This window comes from Microplitis mediator, chromosome 8 (assembly GCF_029852145.1).
Source record: "Microplitis mediator isolate UGA2020A chromosome 8, iyMicMedi2.1, whole genome shotgun sequence".
Classification (NCBI taxonomy): domain Eukaryota; kingdom Metazoa; phylum Arthropoda; class Insecta; order Hymenoptera; family Braconidae; genus Microplitis; species Microplitis mediator.
Window position 1 is genome coordinate 23,988,029 of NC_079976.1, and position 15,764 is coordinate 24,003,792.

Below are 15,764 nucleotides of genomic sequence, written 5' to 3' on the forward strand. Positions count from 1 at the left end.
TCACAAAATTATGGAAACCGCTGCCAAAATTTTCTTTCCGTGTACTTATAAAAAAATTTAATTTAATCAAATTTATTTAATATCCAGAAATTTTTTTTCACCTTTCTAAGGGGTACCCAATTTCGCCCCCAAAAAATGAAACTTTTTTTTTTAACGGCAGCTAAAAATTTTTTCTATTCACTTTAAATATAAAAAAAAAAGATCTAAAGTATTTTCGTCCCCGAAAATTCAGTATTTCCTTAAATTCCCCATTTTGCCCCCCTGCCTAATTAATAATATAATCGAATAATTATGCAAGTGTTCAATAAAAATTATGACAAGTACGAAATAAAATTATCCGACCGAATATGTACCTTTTCTACTGGTTTGAGTTGCTGATATAGAAGGGAAAAAAGCTCACACTTTGATTGGTTTACATCTTAGAATATGGATGCGTATAAAGTTGCGCAGAAAAACATGCGATAGGTATATGACGCGTGAAGTAGTTAGTCTCGCGCTCTAGGCGTGTTGTGTTGTTGTTTATTATCAATTTTTTCACATATTTTTTCAGTAACATTTGATGAACACACGTTTTTTTTTTTTTATTTTTTTTTTCTAATAATAAAAGTGATACTGTCAATGCTTATCAAAATAAACTTGCAAATATTATTGACGTACCATATGAACTAAAATAGTTTTGTGTAAATACAGACGATTTATTAGTTTGTGAATATATTTTCTTCTGAGTCTTTCACGTCCAGTGGAGCTGTCAGGAAAAAAAAAATTAGGGATGGCGCCGAGATGGTGAGATCTATTTTTTTTATTCTTTGAATAATGCAGGAATTCTCATGAGGTCATTTAATTAAAAATTATTTTTCTCATCAATAATTTATTTTTTTTTAATTAAATTTTTTTTTCCATATCAATGATTCATTTTTAACGGAGAAAAAAAATAAATTAAGATACGGTAATAATTAGCGCCAAGATGCCATAAGACAGCGCGATAAACTATTGTATTTTTCCAGAGGATAAAATATCAATTTTTTTTATATTTACTAGAAAAATATATAAATGTGGACGGAAGTATACTCAATTTTACAACACAAATAATTTTCGGGATTTTTAAAAAAAAAAAAAATATCACGGTCTACATTTTTCGAGTTACGCATTTTTATTTTTTTATAAACATTTAAAAATTTTGATTAGCTTACAGACCACAACTCGATACTGAAGTTAGCTGACGTCCAATAATTTTTTGGAATTTTTTAGAAACGTTGAATTACGAACACACAAATATTTTTAAAAATTGCACCTATAAATTTTTTAATTTTCTACATGTGCATATTTTTAATTTTTTTTCTTCGTAATTGATTTGTTGCAAAAAAAGGATCATGTCATAATTTATATAAGAGAATACCTGAGTAACAGTTTGAATAATTATGCGAACTATCATTCTATTGCTTCGAAATATTTCTCAATATTATTTCCCTTTGTATCAATGAATGTCATACAAGACATAAAATTTTTGTAGAAAAAAAAATAATGATACTACTTATATATAAGCCACCACATCCGGCTACATAAAGTTCGTATTACATGTAAAATTGGCCATTAATTTGGTGTGTATTGTTGACACTTTATTCTTAACCTCATTGGCTAAAAGTCTTATGACGTCACGTTATAGCTGGAAAAATAAAATTTACGTGTAAGATATCATGAGAATACGGAATAGTTTGATATCGACAATTTAATAGTTTTTTTTCATAATTGATTGAAATTTATTTTTTAAAATTCCGACGAGCCTTTTATCGATGTAGGAAAATAATATAAGGTGCAATTTTACATGGTTTTTTTTTTTTTTTTAAGTTATTAATTTTAAAAAAATTAAAAAATGTTAATTATTCAGTTTCGATTTGTGATAATAATAAACAGGATATAATATTTAATTTCTTTCAAGGTGAGTGATTTTTATCTCAGAGGTGTTTCGGAATAAAATAATTCACTGATGACTAAATTTGTTATCATTATTATAGAATTAAAATAATTAGATTTTTCCATTCAAGTATAAACGAATAGTGGGTGGAAAAATTGACTAAAGTGTTAAATTAATATTGAATTAAATCTAATGACTTGCATATACTAGGTGTTTTTTGTAATAAAAAATAATTATTGAAAGTGCATTTAAAAAATATTCCTTAGATTTTACTCTACCCGCATGAAAAAAATTTATATGTGAAAAACCCTAGCAGACCTGATTTACGTAAATTTACGGTAATTTTACCGTAAATCTACCGTAGAATACTGTAAAATTCGAGTAGATTTACCGTAAATTACGGTAAACCCACCGTAATTTACGGTAAATCGGTACTTTACGGTAGATTACCGTAAATTATGGCGGGTATACCGTAAATTTCACAGTCGAATACGATAAATCTACCGTAAAAAATTCGGGTGGATTACCGAATTACCGTAATTTACGGTGGATTACCGTATTTCCGTATTTTACGGTAAACCCACCATAAATGACGGTAAAACCACCGTAAATTACGGTAAATCCACCGTAATTTACGGCAAATCGGTACTTTACGGTGGATTACCGTAAATTACGGCGGGTATACCGTAAATTTTACCGTCGAATACGATAAATCTACCGTAAAAAATTCGGGTGGATTACCGAATTACCGTAATTTACGGTGGATTACCGTATTTCCGTATTTTACGGTAAACCCACCGTAAATTACGGTAAACCCACCGTAAATTACGGTAAATCCACCGTAATTTACGGTAAATCGGTACTTTACGGTAGATTACCGTAAATTACGGCGGGTATACCGTAAATTTCACAGTCGAATACGATAAATCTACCGTAAAAAATTCGGGTGGATTACCGAATTACCGTAATTTACGGTGGATTACCGTATTTCCGTATTTTACGGTAAACCCACCGTAAATTACGGTAAATCCACCGTAATTTACGGTAAATCGGTACTTTACGGTGGATTACCGTAAATTACGGCGGGTATACCGTAAATTTTACCGTCGAATACGATAAATCTACCGTAAAAAATTCGGGTGGATTACCGAATTACCGTAATTTACGGTGGATTACCGTATTTCCGTATTTTACGGTAAACCCACCGTAAATTACGGTAAACCCACCGTAAATTACGGTAAATCCACCGTAATTTACGGTAAATCGGTACTTTACGGTAGATTACCGTAAATTACGGCGGGTATACCGTAAATTTCACAGTCGAATACGATAAATCTACCGTAAAAAATTCGGGTGGATTACCGAATTACCGTAATTTACGGTGGATTACCGTATTTCCGTATTTTACGGTAAACCCACCATAAATTACGGTAAAACCACCGTAAATTACGGTAAATCCACCGTAATTTACGGTAAATCGGTACTTTACGGTGGATTACCGTAAATTACGGCGGGTATACCGTAAATTTTACCGTCGAATACGATAAATCTACCGTAAAAAATTCGGGTGGATTACCGAATTACCGTAATTTACGGTGGATTACCGTATTTCCGTATTTTACGGTAAACCCACCGTAAATTACGGTAAACCCACCGTAAATTACGGTAAATCCACCGTAATTTACGGTAAATCGGTACTTTACGGTGGATTACCGTAAATTACGGTGGGTATACCGTAAATTTTACCGTCGAATACGATAAATCTACCGTAAAAAATTCGGGTGGATTACCGAATTACCGTAATTTACGGTGAATTACCGTATTTCGGTATTTTACGGTAAACCCACCGTAAATTACGGTAAAACCACCGTAAATTACGGTAAATCCACCGTAATTTACGGTAAATCGGCATTTTACGGTGGATTACCGTAAATTACGACGGGTATACCGTAAATTTCACCGTCGAATACGATAAATCTACCGTAAAAAATTCGGGTGGATTACCGAATTACCGTAATTTACGGTGGATCACCGTATTTCCGTAAATTACGGTAAAACCACCGTAATTTACGGTAAATCGGCATTTTACGGTGGATTACCGTAATTTACCGTAATTTAGGTTCGTTAGGGAAATATACTTTAAAATATATGAATATTATAATGTGATATATTGCACAATATATAAGATAATATCTAGATTTTTGCCGTATTAATATATGATAATATATTGAAAAAAAATATATTACTGCTATATATTAGTTATATATTCATCAATATAACTTTTTTTATGTATGCATAGGATATATTTCTTGGTATATTTTATTATATATTGATATATTGTATTGAAAGTCGTAGATTTATTAATATACAGTATGATGTATATTTTTTATATGTTTTCCAGTATATTGCAAAATATATGGTATTCCATATATTTTTCGTACTATGGTATGTCACATAATAAAAACCATGCATTTTAGTTAGTAATTTTCATTTCTATGCTATTGGGCAGCTTGTCAAAAAATATAGATATATAAAGACTAATTTTCAATATATCGAGAATTATATATTTTTTCTAATATATTGAAAAAATATAACTTCAATATACTGCAAGCCATAGATTTAAATATACAATTTCTTCCATGTATGATCAATTATATAAAGATAATATATCACTAATTATATGAGTCAAAATATATATAAATTTTATTATATTATACTTCATAAATTACATATATACCATCCGTATATGACAAAAATATATTAAGCATTATATGAGAATATGTATAGAGAAATATAAAACATTATATAAAAAGAAATATATTATTAAAAATATATCATACAATATATGTAAAAAACATATATTCATAAATATATATATTTTTGCCGCCATATATTTATCACATATTCACCATATATATTTTTAAATATTTTTAACAATAGGGGAGGGTGGGGCAGAGCGGCCCCCCTAAGCCAATTATTATTTTTTGTGGCTTTCAACCATAAGATCACTTTACTTTTGTCCTATTTCGAACACATTTATGGACATTTTGCCAAAATTCTGAAAAATTTTTTTTTTTTGTGGGGCAGAGCGGCCCCCCTTCAAAAAGTGATAAAAAAAATTTTTTTTTTTCGTTTTTTTTTTTTTTTAATTGTTTTCATCATTAAGAATGTATTTCTTTCTTTTGACAACTATTTTTGGTTTTATATTACTCGAAAAAAATTTTCTAAAGCGTAAAAAATCGTTCACTCTCGATTACCTTAATTACTAATTGTTATTTAATAAAAAAAAAAATCAATTCTATAATTTTACTTTATTTCAAAAATTTATCAACTAAAAAAAAAAATTTAATTTTTATAAATTTTTAGTGACCAAATTTGCCTCTTACATAAAGAAACGGCCGAAAAATATGAAAAAATAATTTTTTCGGAAGTTTCGGCTGGTCCATTTTGGCCCAGGTGTTATGCGTAGGGCTAGAAATGTGGAATTATAATAATTTTTTTTTAATTTGACGATAAAAATATGGAAAAATCACTTTTTCAAAATTTTGGGCTTGTCCATTTTGCCCCAAATGTCACGCGTAGGGGTAAAAATGCGCAAACATATCGGATTTATAGTAATTAGTCGAAAAAAAAAAAATTTTTTTTTTGATCAAAATTTCAGGGGGGCCGCTCTGCCCTACCCTCCCCTATATAGTTTTTCCATGCGGGTATTACATACTAATTATTATTGGATGTAGTATTCCAATTTTTGAATAAACAATTTTAAGTACTTATGTACAATGTTAAGTATTTTTATTTTTAATAAAAATATTTCAACATTCTATTTTACATGAAAAAGGCATTTTTGTATTACCAACTGCGGAAGTCTGATTTTTGTGCGATGTTTGGCGAGGGAAAGTATATGATTCCCGACCAACTATAGATTAGTCATTATTCCTCGCACGAGTATCGAAAACTTCTTTCTCTATCAGCCACTGAATTCCCGTGTGGATACTTAAAAAAAATCTGGAAACCGGTTGACCCTGCGGGCCAGCCCCGAAACTTCCCTCAAGGAGCTCAAAAACGTTATTGCCAACATATGTTTGAGTTCTTTGAGCTCAGTAAGACCTTGGAGTTCTTTCGTATTTTCGAGCTCGAAAAAATTCAGTTTTCGTCTAATCTCCCGAGAATTCGAAAAATTGAAAATAATGAACAAGGATCGTTTTTGAACGTTTCGCTCAGAATTAAGCTCGATAAATTCAATATTTTTAGACAGGAATTAATATGAATTATCCAAATAGAGTGTTACATGAGCTTTGAATCAAACCAAAGCGTTACCCGTACTCTCTAAAACTAAATAAGTGAAAATTTCACTAATTGAAATAGTGATCTTAAAATTCACGACAAAATTAGTGATTTTGAATTAGATTCACTAATTCATTAGTGATTCCCCGGATTCTACAATGATGACTAGTGGCGCCTCGCTTAAGGACTTTTTATTCTATCGTTGAATTATCAAATTCAGGGCAAAATTAATTACGATAATTTTTAAATACAACTGAACAGTATTAATTAAAGTAAGTTAATTAAATAAAACCTAATTTAGTTGCTAAATAATACATCTTGTTATTTTTTAATAGCTTTATATTTTTACTCCAACTTTTTTTACCGAACCTGAATCAAAACCATCATTGACAATAGATTCAGGTTATGAGTTATAATTATGATATAAATATTTACCGTATGAAAGTAATTTTAATTGTTAATTTAGTCAATCAAGTTGCTAAAAAAATTTTATAATCAATTGCAAATAATAATCATACTAATAATAATATTTTGATACAATATTATTAGCAACGATACAATATTTTTCCAAATAAATCCTCGTCAACAAGTGAATTAGTACATTTTTGACTAATTCAATCAGTGAAATTTTCACTAATTCTATATGTTGTTTTTTTTTACTAATTCAAAAAGTGAATAGTCACTAATTCATAGTCGTATACTTTGGACAATTTAGATTAGTGAATATTCACAAGTAATTAGTGGTTTTTCACTAATTTAGTTTTAGAGAGTAGCTGCCAGAAAATTAAGAGATTTTTTTTTATTTGTGCGCGTTTATAATATGTGTGTGTGTGTCACTATGTCATATCTCTCGAACGAATGGATCGATTTCAGCGCGCTTTGTGGTAAGCAAAGGAGGGTTATCATTTATCAGATTTACAGTGAGCTTGACATTTATCGGTCCAGTCGATTTTAAATTTATCGATAAACAAATATAAAATAATTTTTTTTTTGTTGATGTATAATCTAAAAGCTATTTCCTCAATTTTGATTAATTTCGAAATTGAATCTGCTGGAAACTTGACTAATTTCGTTGATTGTCTTCAGATTCTCATCCCAATCATTTAATTCATTTCAGAAATATCGTTTGTAAAACATTTGAAAAATTGTTTTTTTCGAGTTTTTTTATGCATAAAATCCATGGATTCACAGCATACTGATCTAATTGGTCTAATAAACAAATTTCGGATTTTAAAAAAAAATTTGGAAAATCCAAAAGTGCACGCCTCGAACGCTCATGTTATGTTTTTTTTTAAAAGTTAAATTTCGAATAAAATTGAATATCCCGCTCTTTTCCCATAGAAATTTCCATGGTAAATATGCGGTAATAAAAGTAAAAAAAAAAATAAATAAGGAGAATGTTCCTAATGAAAAATGGCGGCAGTGTGTGTTTGTTTACATGTAAGATTGCCGGTTTTAACCGTTATGATTTATTTTTAAAAAAACGAGATGGCCTACAGTAGTGATTTTCGAAAGGAACCTTCTTTGCTTATTTCTGAAAATTTTGAAAAAAAAATTAAGTAGTTTCGTCAAGTCGTTCTCGAGATATCCGTACCACGCCGTTTTTTTGAACCACAGACTAATGGACGTCCACGATAAATTTTTTTTAATAAACTTTTTTTTATATTAATACATATTAGACAAATTAAAAAAAGTATCAGGATTATTTCTTAGTGTTTCAGCTTTATATTGATGTGTTTTTCATAATGTGTAAGAGTAATAGAAAAAAAATAAAAGCACTTTAATGAGTGGAAATCGTGTGACCTTGACAGGTTGGTTATAAAGCACAACCTCTCCGCTTCGCTTCCGAGGCGTGCAATAATTTTTATCAGGTCATTTGTTTAGAATAGGGTAGAAGTACTATTTTTGGCCACTTTAGGGCTAGTTTTGGCCACTTAGAAATTTTGAATAAAATAATTTGTTAAATACGCAACAACATAAATAATTTTTTTAAATGTGTTTGAAGATATTTTTATCACACTATTGCGATGAAAAGTTCTTTTTAAACGTTTTCATTATGGAAAATAAAGTATTAAATGTCCGAAAATGGAGCAGTGGCCACAAATGGTATTTCTACCCTACATCGTCAATAAAAAATTCAAGACGTTTTCCAATTTTTCAGTAGGGGAGGGTGGGGCAGAGCGGCCCCCCTAAGCCAATTATTATTTTTTGTGGCTTTCAACCATAAGATCACTTTGCTTTTGTCCTATTTCGAACAAATTTACGGACATTTTGCCAAAATTCTGAAAAAAACTTTTTTTTTTGTGGGGCAGAGTGACCCCCCTCCAAAAAGTGATAAAAAATTTTTTTTTTCGTTTTTTTTTCTTTAAATTGTTTTCATCATTAAGAATGTATTTCTTTCTCTTGACAACTATTTTTGGTTTTATCTTACTCGAAAAAAATTTTTTAAAGCGTAAAAAATCGTTCACTCTCGATTACCTTAATTACTGAATGTTATTTAATAAAAAAAAATCAGTTCTATAGTTTTACTTTATTGCAAAAACTTATCAACTAAAAAAAAAATTTAATTTTTATAAATTTTTAGTGACCAAATTTGCCTCTTACACAAAGAAACGGCCGAAAAATATGAAAAAATAATTTTTTCGGAAGTTTCGGCTGGTCCATTTTGCCCCAGGTGTTATGCGTAGGGCTAGAAATGTGAAATTATAATAATTTTTTTTTAATTTGACGATAAAAATATGAAAAAATCACTTTTTCAAATTTTTGGGCTTGGCCGTTTTGCCCCAAATGTCATGCGTAGGGGTAAAAATGCGCAAACATATCGGATTTATAGTAATTAGTCGAAAAAAAAAAAATTTTTTTTTTGATCAAAATTTCAGGGGGGGCGCTCTGCCCACCCTCCCCTATTTGTAGAAAAATTTTCTGATCACAGTGGTTTGAAAATCTCATCACATTCGTCTCAAAAAATTTTTTTCGTTTCTGCCATTCCCTGGTTAAATACCAATAGATTTTCATGGCTGTTTATTTATAGCCTATACTTGCCCATAGCACTTTTTCATAAGACTCATTCATTCTCATAAAACCTCTCTGAGAATTTATGGGATTCTATTGGACTTTATGAGATTTCCTAAGCAGAGTTATCATTATTATTAATAGAATAACATTTCTCGTATACATGTTTATATACTACAACCTTGACGAAATGAAAAAAAGCTATTCGGCATCCGAAATGGAGGTAGATTTCCCATTATTTACTTATTTTGAAGTTTTAAAATAGAATTTAATCAAAATTCAATTTTTGCTGACATTTTCGATAAATGTCGGAGTTAAAAACCACCAAAGATTAATAATGGATTTTAAGGATAACACAGAAATTAATTATGTAACTTGAAACCTTTACGAAAGTTTGAAAAGTATCCTGAAACACAAAGTAAATAATAGTATATTATGTGGCGAGGGATGAAACAAGACGATTTCAAACTGCGGGTGATGTCAGCCCTCGCCTACATGGAGAAAAAGTTTTTTTTTTTTATATGCTGGCATAATAACTATTACTATGTAGAGGTAGGAATTTTTTCTATGTCAACAATGAGAATTCCCTATGGAAATATAGGAAAAAATATATAATGTTCCATAGTAAAAATTCCTATGTAAACAAAAAAATGTTACTATGTAACATAGGAAAATTACCTGGTTTTTTATCAGTTGTAATGTCAAAAATTGACATAAATGATGTTTTTGTAGGAATTTGGCCCAAGCCGAAGCCTACACGGAAAAAAAATTCTACCAAAATTTACGATGTTAACATCGTAATCTCGGACTAGACTTTTATCAATGTCAATTTTTAAATGTTTTATTTTAAAATTTATTATGTGGGTTATATTTTTTACTATTTAACATCGTAATTTTAACAAAGACTTTTAGGATTAAAAATTACTGCAAAAATTACAATTTAACATCGTAAAAAAAAAATGAATAAAAATTACACTTTAAAAACTATATTTATTCGTACATTTAATATTTCTATTTACTTTTTAACAAAATAAATATTACAGTGCTGCCTCTGTTATAATATGATGGAAGCTATAAAAAGTACGATGTTACATCGTACTTTTTAAATAATAACTGGGTCCTCCGCAAGTCGTTTATATGGATCTTAAAAACTACATATAGTGTAGGCCCTTCAGTGGCCGAGTGGTCCAAGGCGTCGGACACTTCGCACTCGAAAGGACTCGGGTTCGAATCCAACTGCCGAACGATTATTATTTTAATCTTTTATTTAAAATTTCTCTTCAAATTTTACGATGTTACATCGTAATTTATATTAAAGAGCTTAAGACTTCGTATTGTTTGTCTGAAGTATTATTTCTTAAATGAAATTTCCAACCCTACATCGTAAATATTACGATGTGAAAAGTCTAGTCCACCAATACAATAATTAATAGGACAAATTACGATGGTAGCATTGTAAATTTAACTAGAATTTTTTTTCCGTGTACACAGTAAAAAAGGATCCGTAAAAATCAATACATATCGTGTGTAAAACGAACGTTTTACACTTATTTATGTGTTATTTTAACATGTTGTGAGTGTTAAAAAAGTTACATACGCATATGTTAAAAGTAAAAATTTTCCAAGAATTCTTTTGTGATGGTCGAGATTATTTTCAACATATTTAGTGTGTTGATTTGACAGTAATATATAAAAAGTGTTTCTTTTGAATAAAATAACATTTTTGTGTCTTAAAAAATAAATCAATTGCTACAGCTCAAACAAGATTAAATTGACACACGTGTTAAAAATTAAACACAGTATTTTAACATACGTTTTTTTTACACTTTGACGATTCGTTTTTTACTGTGTACGCATTATTCTCCACACCAAGATTTCCCTTCACAGATGTTTTGATGTTCGCGTAAGCGTAAATTGCCATTTCCAATTCAAAATTAAGCAGAAAAGATATAGAATATTACATACCTAGAGCAGTAAAGTAAAAAATGTCTTGGCGAAGCCTCGGCCAACAATTACGTGATCTGAGGCTTTCTTATTTACTGCCCAAGGTATTATTTTTCTCCTCGATGGAGGCGGAAAGCGGCAACTTCGTTTCGCACAGCAGCACGAAAGTTGACGCTTTCCGTCCGGAGGAAAGAAAAATACTATTTATTATTCACACAAATTTTTATAAAATTTAATCACAAAGTCAGAACTGTAATTTACGTAAATAAAATTAATTGTCTAAAACTACTATTAAACAAATGACAAGTATCAGAGTTTAAATTGCGAATGCTTTCAGTCGGCGGACAAAAACATTATTTGTTTCTTCCCAAGGGGCGAAAAAAGTTTGCTTTCATCATTCATGCAATATGAGTGCTATCTTAGCGCACGTTCTTTTGTTCGCCAAATAGCTGTTGTGTGCGTTATTCGATTATCTGCGTGCAACAAGTAAATTTGAGTGCGACAAGTAAGCAAATTAACTTCTACTCGCATCCAAATTATCGTTTAACCCACAAAAATGTCACGGCAACAGTTGAATCAGGAAAAATCTACTCGGGGAACAAAACAGCGAGCACTAAAATAGTACTCATATCGCATTAATAATAGAAAAATCTGTCTGTCGGTTGACCCTGCGGGCCAGCCCCAATACTTCCCGTTGTTTTCGAGTTCCTTGAGCTCGAATTTTATTGCTCTATTGAGAATTCAAAATTTTTAGATCGTCGTTAGAGAAATATCAAGCTTCCATTCTGGCTGTCAGATGGAATTTTTAACTTCCCGCTAAGAAAATTGACGATTTTCGAAAAATTTGGGAAGTTATTGTTTTCACCCCGATTTGCGAAAATCGAAATTTCATCAGATGTCGACGTTTTGAGGTCCTAGGAAGCTATTCTGACTATTTTCAGAATGATGTCCGAGTGTTTGTATGTACACGGAAAAAAAATTCTAATTAAATTTACAATGCTAACATCGTAATTTGTCCTATTAATTATTGTATTGGTGGACTAGACTTTTCACATCGTAATTTTTACGATGTAGGGTTGGAAATTTCATTTAAGAAATAATACTTCAGACAAACAATACGAAGTCTTAAGCTCTTTAATATAAATTACGATGTTACATCGTAAAATTTGAAGAGAAATTTTAAATAAAAGATTAAAATAATAATTGTTCGGCAGTTGGATTCGAACCCGAGTCCTTTCGAGTGCGAAGTGTCCGACGCCTTGGACCACTCGGCCACTGAAGGGCCTACACTATATGTTGTTTTTAAGATCCATATAAACGACTTGCGGAGGACCCAGTTACTATTTAAAAAGTACGATGTAACATCGTACTTTTTATAGCTTCCATCGTATTATAACAGAGGCAGCACTGTGATATTTATTTTGTTAAAAAGTAAATAGAAATATTAAATGTACGAATAAATATAGTTTTTAAAGTGTAATTTTTATTTATTTTTTTTTACGATGTTAAATTGTAATTTTTGCAGTAATTTTTAATCCTAAAAGTCTTTGTTAAAATTACGATTTTTAATAGTAAAAAATATAACCCACATAATAAATTTTGAAATAAAACATTTAAAAATTGACATTAATAAAAGTCTAGTCCGAGATTACGATGTTAACATCGTAAATTTTGGTAGAATTTTCTTTCCGTGTATGTATGTGTGTGTGTGTGTGTGTGTGTGTGACCGGTCTATAACTTTTTAACTAATGAACCGATTTGGATGGTTAAGGCAGCAATCGAAAGAACTTGTTGGCCATCAACTTTTCTGAAAATTTCAGATCATTTGATCAAGTAGATTCGATAATATTGGCGAATTACGAAAAAAAAATTTTTTTTTTTAGTTTTTCATTTATTTCTCAGAAACGACTTATACGATCAACTTCAAAATCTAATTAGCTCTAGAACTCAATAAAACGCGTCGATTGCCGCCTTAGCCACCTCAATCGGATAATTCGCTCGAGAGTTATCGCGGGAGAAAGAAATGGTAAAAAACGGTTTTTTGCGAATATCTTTGAAACAACTGAACTAAAAAATTCCAAAATCTTATCAGCTCTAGAACTCAATAGAATACCTCAATTGTCGCCTCAACCATCAAAATAGGTTAATTAGTTCGTGAGATATCATGGAAGAAAGAAATGCTGAAAAACGGTTTTTTTGAAAACAATGGTATACAAAAGTATTTTCGAGCTCGAAGAGCTCGGAAATGTATCTACAACAATGTTTTCTAGCTCTTTGAGCTCGAAAACAGCGGGATGTTTCGGGGCTGGCCCGCAGGGTCAACCGATAGACAGATTTTTTTTACTGTGTGTGTTATTTGTTATCCTAAATAAATTTTTCTTGTTTTGAATTTTTACTTTGCGCTTAGTGAGCTTTCTATACATAAGTTTATCAATGTAAATTGTATCCCTTTTTCTCGATTTCCACCCTCCTTTTCAAGGGTGACTAACTGTGCTCAAGTTTCCATAGCAACCAGCAGTCATAAGGTAACACGCTCGGGCCTTTTTTTCATTGCCATGATAGGTCTTTTTTACTCATGAATGTAAAATATTTTTATTTTGATTTGAATTTCGACTACATCATTTATAGATTCGGAAAAGCAGAAATTTTTACAAAGTAGATAATAATTAATTTCTTCATAATCACTTAAAATTCATGCCTTGTATTATATTTCGGATGAAAATTATTTACAGATGGTTTAATTATCGAGTTATAGTAAAATTTATTTATTATCTGCTTCAAAATATACATAATATATTATAGACGATAATAGTTTTCTGTCTTTTTATTAATAGCTATTAAATTTTTCGAGATAAACTGCACTTGAGGCAATCGATACGTTAGTAGCGCTCTTTTATGCACTCCTCACTCGAGAGGTTATCGGATTTACAATACCGGCTTCGCTTCAATTCCTTTGAGGGCATCATGCTTCATTTACTATGAGGTAGTTTGTCTTCTGCTCTATATATTTAACACATTTTTTTATTCTCTTTTATCTGAGACTTTAAAATTGATATTTTTAAAAAGCTTAAGATTGTAAGCAGCATCATTTTTTTTTTTATTTTGCAGCTGTACTTGATACAGAGTATCAACTCTGTAATTTTTCTACATCTCTAAGAATGGCCGATGAAGAAACATGTAGAATATTTTCAAACTACGGCATTTACATGCCAGCTTGTAGATCGTTCCCTAGATTTTTTTAAAGTTTAAAAAATGGACATCGATCAGTCTTAACCTAATGAGAATTATTTTATATACTCTTCTACTAAGAAAAAAAAAATTAAATTCAAGTAATTATTTTTCATGTTTCCATACGTGTAAAAAATTCGCGGAGTGAATGCGGATTAAATCCGGAGTGAATGCGGAGTGAATGCGGAGTGAATGAATTTTTAATTATTCACTCCCCTCGGAGTGAAATTCACTCCGCAGGGGAGTTTTCGCGGAGTGGATAATTTTTTATTAATTTAATCCCTTCGGAGTGAAATTCACCCCGGAGCGGAGTTTTGTAAATATTATTAATAAAAAATAACTCCACTCAATAAAATCGAAGTAAAAATTCGCGTATTACATTATTGATCAGCTGATATGCACACACATACACACATACATATTTAGGCACACACGCGCACTCGCACACATTCGAACACACGTACACATTTGTACACACGAACACATTTGCACACACGCATAAATTTGCACACACGCACACATTTTCACAAACGCACAAATTTGCACACACGCACACATTTGTACACACGAACACATTTGCACACACGCACAAATTTGCACACACGCACACATTTGTACACCCGAACACATTTGCACACACGCACAAATTTGCACACACGCACACATTTGTACACACGAACACATTTGCACACACGCACAAATTTGCACACACGCACACATTTGTACACCCGAACACATTTGCACACACGCACAAATTTGCACACACGCACACATTTGTACACCCGAACACATTTGCACACACGCACAAATTTGCACACACGCACACATTTGTACACACGAACACATTTGCAGACACGCACAAATTTGCACACACGCACACATTTTCACAAACGCACAAATTTGCACACACGCACACATTTGTACACACGAACACATTTGCACACACACACAAATTTGCACACACGCACACATTTGTACACCCGAACACATTTGCACACACGCACAAATTTGCACACACGCACACATTTGTACACCCGAACACATTTGCACACACGCACAAATTTGCACACACGCACACATTTGTACACACGAACACATTTGCACACACGCACAAATTTGCACACACGCACACATTTTCACAAACGCACAAATTTGCACACACGCACACATTTGTACACACGAACACATTTGCAGACACGCACAAATTTGCACACACGCACACATTTTCACAAACGCACAAATTTGCACACACGCACACATTTGTACACACGAACACATTTGCACACACACACAAATTTTCACAAACGCACAAATTTGCACACACGCACACATTTGCATACACGCATACATTTGCACACACGCACACATTTGCACACACGCACAC

General features: G+C 31.3%; 1 protein-coding gene across 1 annotated transcript in view; it reads left to right on the plus strand.

Moving 5' to 3' along the window:
* Positions 1 to 491: 491 nt before the first annotated feature.
* LOC130673217 (diacylglycerol kinase 1) overlaps positions 492 to 15,764 on the plus strand; it is a 61,094-nt gene continuing 45,821 nt past the window's right edge. The window contains exon 1 of the mRNA XM_057478171.1: positions 492 to 783. The gene's annotated coding sequence lies outside the window, so the exon portion shown is untranslated. The remainder of the gene's footprint in view (positions 784 to 15,764) is intronic.